This window comes from Hordeum vulgare, chromosome 7H (assembly GCF_904849725.1).
Source record: "Hordeum vulgare subsp. vulgare chromosome 7H, MorexV3_pseudomolecules_assembly, whole genome shotgun sequence".
Taxonomy (NCBI): domain Eukaryota; kingdom Viridiplantae; phylum Streptophyta; class Magnoliopsida; order Poales; family Poaceae; genus Hordeum; species Hordeum vulgare.
The window spans coordinates 222705193-222712457 of record NC_058524.1 but is presented as its reverse complement, the minus strand read 5'-3'; positions in this window follow the sequence as shown (position 1 = coordinate 222712457).

The following is a 7265-nucleotide window of genomic DNA, read 5'->3' as shown; positions in this document are numbered from 1 at the left end:
TCCGTCTCGCGACTCAGATTGGTACTTGTAAGGTTGCTAGTAGTGTTAATTACTCTTTGTAGTTGATGCTAGTTGGATTACTCGGTGGCAGATTATATGTTCAGATCCTTGATGCTATTCAATACCTCTCTGGTCATGAACATAATTATGTTTTGTGAGTAGTTAATTTTGTTCTTGAGGACATGGGATAAGTCATGCTATAAGTAGTCATGTGAATTTGGTATTCGTTCGATATTTTGATGCGTTGTATGTTGTTTTTCCTCTAGTGGTGTTATGTGAATGTCGACTACATAACACTTCACCATTATTTGGGCCTAGAGGAAGGCATTGGGAAGTAGTAAGTAGATGATGGGTTGCTAGAGTGATAGAAGCTTAAACCCTAGTTTATGCGTTGCTTCATAAGGGGCTGATTTGGATCCACTAGTTTAATGCTATGGTTAGACTTTGTCTTAATTCTTCTTTCGTAGTTGCGGATGCTTGCGAGAGGGGCTAATCATAAGTGGGATGTTTGTCCAAGTAAGGGCAGTACCCAAGCACCGGTCCACTCACATATCAAACTATCAAAGGAGCGAACGCGAATCATATGAACATGATGAAAACTAGCTTGACAGAAATTCCCATGTGTCCTCGGGAGCGCTTTACCTCCTTTAAGAGTTTGTCCAGGCTTGTCCCATGCTACAAAAGGGATTGGGCCACTTTGCTGCACCTTTGTTACCATTGTTACTTGCTACTTGCTACGAATCATCTTATCACACAACTATCTGTTACCGATAATTTCAGTGCTTGCAGAGAATACCTTGCTGAAAACCACTTGTCACATCCTTTTGCTCCTCGTTAGGTTTGACACTCTTACTTATCAAAAGGATGAAGATAGATCCCCTACACTTGTGGGTCATCAAGACTCTTTTCTGGCGCCGTTGCCGGGGAGTGAAGCGCCTTTGGTAAGTGGAATTTGGTAAGGAAACATTTATACAGTGTGCTGAAATTTATTGTCACTTGTTACTATGGGAACTAATCCTTTGAGGAGCTTGTTCGGGGTATCTTCACGTCGAACGGAAGCACAAGGAGTTACTCCTCAACCTGATGCACCTACTGAAAATATTTACTATGAATTTCCTTCGGGTATGCTTGAGAAACTGCTGGCTAATCCTTTTACAGGAGATGGAACATCACATCCCGACTTGCATCTAATCTATGTAGATGAAGTTTGTGGTTTATTTAAGCTTGCAGGTTTGCCCAAGGATGAGGTCAAGAAGAAGGTCTTTCCCATATCTTTCAGGGATAGAGCATTGACATGGTATAGGCTATGTGATGATATTGGATCATGGAACTACAACCGAATGAAATTGGAATTTCATCAAAGGTTTTATCCTATGCATTTGGTACATCGTGATCGGAATTATATTTATAATTTTTGGCCTCGTGACAGAGAAAGCACCGCTCAAGCTTGGGGGAGGCTTAAATCAATGTTATATCCAATCCCCAACCATGAGCTCTCGAGAGAAATTATCATTCAGAACTTCTATGCTCGGCTTTCTCATGATAATCGCATCATGCTTGACACTTCTTGTACCGGTTCTTTTATGAAGAGAGATATTGACTTCAAATGGAATTTATTGGAAAGAATTAAATGCAACTCTGAAGATTGGGAGTTTGATGAAGGTAAGGAGTCAGGTATGAATCTCAAGTTTGATTGCGTTAAATCCTTTGTTGAAACAAGTACCTTTTGTGATTTTAGCGCTAAATATGGACTTGACTCTGAGATAGTAGCTTCATTGTGTGAATCATTTGCTGCTCATATTGATCTCCCTAAAAAGAAGTGGTTTAAATATCACCCTCCCTTAGAAGTCAATGTAGTTAAACCCAATCCAGTTGAAGAGAAAGTCATCGCTTATAATGATCCTATTGTTCCTAGTGCTTACATTGAGAAACCACCTTTCCGTGTTAGGATAAAGGATCATTCTAAAGCTTCAACTGTGATACGTAGGGGCTACATTAGAACACATACACCCCCGAGCAAATTAGAGTTGAACCTAGCATTGCTATTACCAAAGATCTCCTGTCCGATAATGTTGAAGGCCATGATATTCACTTCTGTGAAGATGCTGCTAGAATTGCTAAACCACATGCTAGAGACAAACATAGGCCTGTTGTTGGCATGCCTGTTGTTTCTATTAAGATAGGAGATCATTGTTATCATGGTTTATGTGACGTGGGTGCTAGTGTTAGTGCAATACCTCAATCTCTATATGATGAAATTAAAGACGAGATTGCACCTGTTGAGATGGAACCTATTGATGTCACTATTCAGCTTGCCAATAGAGATACTATCCTCCCTTTGGGAATTGTTAGAGATGTTGAAGTCTTGTGTGGTAAAACGAAGTATCCTGCTAATTTTCTCGTTCTTGCTATCACACAAGATAGCTTTTGTCCCATCATATTTAGCAGACCCTTCCTCAATACTGTCAATGCTCATATTGACTGTGAGAAGCAAACTGTCACTGTTGGCTTTGAAGGTGTGTCACATGAGTTCAATTTCTCCAAGTTTGGCAGACAACCTCATGAAAAAGAGTTTCCTAGTAAGGATGAAATTATTGCCCTAGGTTCTATCGCTGTGCCTCCTACTGATCCTTTAGAGCAATACTTGCTTGAGCATGAAAATGATATGCATATGGATGAAAGGGATGAGATAGATAGAGTTATCTTTGAACAATATCCTATCCTTAAGAATAATTTGCCTGTTGAACTGCTTGGAGAACCACCCCCACCAAAGGGTGATCCTGTGTTCGAGCTCAAACAGTTGCCTGATACTCTTAAGTATGCTTATCTCGATGAAAAAGAGATATATCCCGTTATTATTAGTGCTAGCCTTTGAGAGCATGAAGAAAAGAAGTTACTAAAAAATCTGAGGAAGCACCGTGCTGCTAATGGATATACTCTTGATGATCTTTAGGGCATTAGTCCCACTCTATGCCAGCACAAGATTAAAACCGATCCTGATTCCAAACCAGTTGCCGATCATCAACGAAGATTAAATCCTAAGATGAAAGAGGTAGTAAGAAAAGAAATACTAAAGCTCCTGGAAGCAGGTATTATCTATCCTGTTGCTCATAATGATTGGGTGAGTCAGGTGCATTGCGTCCCTAACAAGGGAGGTATGACCGTTGTCCCTAATGATAAGGATGAATTGATCCCACAGAGGATTATTACTGTCTATAGGATGGTGATCGATTTTAGGAAATTGAATAAGGCCACTAGGAAAGTTCATTACCCTTTGCCTTTTATTCTGGTTTCTCCCAAATACCTGTTGCACAATCTGATTAGGAGAAAACCACTTTCACCTGCCCTTTCGGTACCTTTGCTTACAGACGTATGCCTTTTGGCTTATGTAATGCACCTGCTACCTTTCAAAGATGTATGATGGCTATATTCTCTTTTGTGAAAAGATTGTTGAGGTTTTCATGGATGACTTCTCCGTTTATGGTTCTTCTTTTGATGATTGCCTCAGCAACCTTGATCGAGTCTTGCAGAGATGTAAAGATACCAACCTTGTCTTGAATTGGGAGAAGTGCCACTTTATGGTTAATGAAGGCATCGTCTTAGGACATAAAATTTCTGAAAGAGGTATTGAAGTCGATAAGGCTAAGGTTGATGCAATTGAGAAAATGCCATTCCCTGTAGATATCAAAGGTATAAGAAGTTTCCTTGGTCATGCTGGTTTCTATAGAAGATTCATTAAGGACTTTTCTAAGATTTCTAGGCCCCTTACCAATCTCTTGCAAAAGGATATTCCTTTTGTTTTTGACGATGATTGTGAGGAAGCCTTCGAAATACTTAAAAAGGCCTAGATAACTGCGCCTATTGTTCAACCACCTGATTGGAACTTACCTTTTGAAATCATGTGTGATGCTAGTGATTATGTGTCACACCCAAGATGCGACCCTATCCTCAATTTCGCATGAGGGCCTCGTCAGGGATAGAAGAGCATCTCGTCGTGTCGCAAGAATGGATATCGTTACAAGTACATGTACTGAAAAGAAGAGATATGTATATAGAGTTGGCTTACCCTCGCCACAAACTACATTAGAGTCACATCAGTACATTACATATTCATCAAGAGTAAGAGCAGGGTCCGACTACGGACGAAAACAAACGATAAAATAAGAACGATGTCCATCCTTGCTATCCCATGCTGCCGGCCTGGAACCCATCCTAGATCGATGAAGAAGAAGAAGAAGAAGCAACTCCAAATGAACAATCAACACGCTCGCATAAAATAACCTTTACCTGTACCTGCAACTGGTGTTGTAGTAATCTGTGAGCCACAGGGGACTCAGCAATCTCATTTCCAAAGGTATCAAGACTAGCAAAGCTTAATGGGTGAGGTAAGGTTAAGTGGTGAGATTGCAGCAGCGGCTAAGCATATATTTGGTGGCTAAATTTATGAGTACAGGAAATAAGAGGGGGAAGATCTACGCATAACGGACGTGAACTACTCATGATCAAATGAATGATCCTGAACACCTACCTACGTCAGACATAACCCCACCGTGTCCTTGATCAGAGAAGGAACTCGCGAAAGAGACAGTCATGGTTACACACACATTTGGCATATTTTAATTAAGTTAACTTCAAGTTATCTAGAACCAGTGTTAAACAAAGTTTCCACGTTGCCACATAACCGCGGGCACGGCTTTCCGAAAAGATTTAACCCTGCAGGGGTGCTCCAACTAGTCCATCACAAATTACCACAAGCCGCATAGAAATCCTCGATCACGAAACTCGCGACCTCGTCGGACTCCTTAGTGGAAAACCTCAACTCTGAGTTTACCCAAAGCATCACCAGAATCCCGATGCACAAGATATCTCGTCAAAGGTAAAACTAATCCAGCAAGGCCGCCCGACATGTCGACGATCCCGATAGGAGCCGCGTATCTCATTCTCAGGACACGACGGATAAGCGAAGCGTACGGTGGCCTGATAGACATCACCCGAGTTGCCCCGGGTTGGCCCCGCACGGTGCTCTGTTTTGGACCAGCACCATTAGCACTGGCCCTCCCTGTATTATGTGAAATTACTCATCGGGTTCATGACGCCCTATGCTTTGAGTATTAACAAAGTTATTATGTTGGGCAAATGTAGTACCAATGTTGGGCCTTGCCAGACCAGCTTTAATCTAAAACGAATTATCAAGGGGGTCCCCATAACCACCCCGATCGTGTTAGGAGCGCTCAATTATGGAACATAACACCGGAAGCCGAAACTAAGGGGCAAAGGTGGAACAAAACACCAGGCTAGAAAGGCCGATCCTTCCACCTTTTACCAAGTATATAGGTCCATTAAATTAAATAGCATTAATATGGTGATAAGACAAGGAACCCATGTTATCACATGGAAGCAACTACACCTGCAACTAGCAAAGCTATCAACAGGGTTAAGCAAGCAGTAACATAGCCAATCAGTGGTTTGCTAGGTTGAACAGGTTGAAGGTAATCATGGCATTGACGAGAGGCTGATATTTAACATGTGGTAGGCAACGAGACATAATCGATAGAAGCGATAAACTAGCATGGCAATGATAGTAATGGTATCTGGGGAAATGGTCATCTTGCCTGAGATCCCGCTTGGAAGAAGAACAACTCGGTGAAGCAGACGAACCAACGTAGTCGAACGAGACATCACATTTCGACACGCTTGCGGAACTCTATCGAGACGGAGCAAACCGGAAACAAACATCAACACAAATATTCACCACACGAAGCACAACATGATGCACAACCTAATATGATGCATGAACAGATCAATGATGCAAGGCATGGCATGTCAATTCACCTCACGCAAACACTACAAATTAAGTGAAGCTCGATATGCAAGGAGTTACATATCGACGAAACTCCACGTTTATTTATTTAGTTCTATCACGATTAGATACATGACAATATTAAATGTTGTTAAACATGGCAAGAGGTGAAGCGCAAATTAATCTACCTAGCTAGGCATTGTAAATGAGGTCGGAAACAACTTATAGCATCTCCGAAATGACCCCACACGTTAAATTCTAATTTTGTCCAGATTTTTCCAAAAGCAGTACATTGGACAAGTCCATTCAGAGATGTGGACCAAACGGCTAAGCGTGTGCGTGTGCTAAAAAAATGAAAAACATGAAAAAATTGGGGTACATGGGAATTGTACCCAGGACCTCCTAGATGCAACCATGGTAGGCTAACCAATGGGGCTTGCAACCAAATCTGTTCAATATACAGGCTAGAACTAACTGAACTGAGAGTAGCCAACATTGGTTTGCAAAACAAGAGCCAAAAGGGCAAAATAAATAGGGGCAGCTGGGATTCGAACCCCAGATCCCTCGCTTGGAAAATGACTGCGCTACCTACTCGGATGTGCATGTCTGGGTGTTAAATTACTGCCCATATTCAACAAATACAAAAAAACAAGGGCCTTCTTCCCGATGAACACAAACAGGTAACTTACGTGCAGAACTGGCGTCTACAGACCTTGGAGTGCGGAACCCGGTCAGGGATGGCGCGAGCGGAGGGGGGGTTCGAGGGCCGGCAGGTCTAAGGCGGCCTCGGGTCCGGCCAGGGGAGGTGGACCCATGGAGGCGAGGTCCCGCGGGCTCCCATGGTTCCCTGCAGCAACAAGAAGGAGAGGGAGAGATGAGAGGAAAAGCAGGGGAGGCAGCTCGGGGAAACCCTTTTCCATCCAGCGGGTGGCTCGGGCGCTGGCTTGAGCTTCGCTCGTGGTCGTGGAGACGAAGCGGAGTGGACGGGTGGACGCGAAGCAGAGGGGAGGCGGCCCAGGAGACGCTGCGGCGCCGACGCTGGCCTAGGCGCTGGCAGAGGGGCGCAGCGAGGCCGGCTGCCTCGGCGGTCAAAGCTCCTTCGCTTGATCTGATTTGGCTCGATCCAGATTGAGCGGGAACGGCGCCGACCGGCTGTGGTTGCGAGGCCCTCGATCGGAGGACCGGTTGGCGGCGGCCGCTCGGGCCCGGGCGATGGGATCTGTCGCGGGGTGTGATTAGAGCGCATGGCTCGCGCTGGTTGGTCGGGAGGAGATCCCGAGGAAGCTGGTGGCGGCGGCACTGCGGGAATTGGGGAAAGAATGGATGGGACAAGGCTCTGTTTGTAGGCTTAGTCTAGCTTTAGGTCTAGGGTTGGTCTATATATATGCCTAGGGGTTAGGTTATAGGGACATCTGGACCTTTCGATTTAGATCGGGTGGTCCAGATAATTAGAATAGGGAGTCCA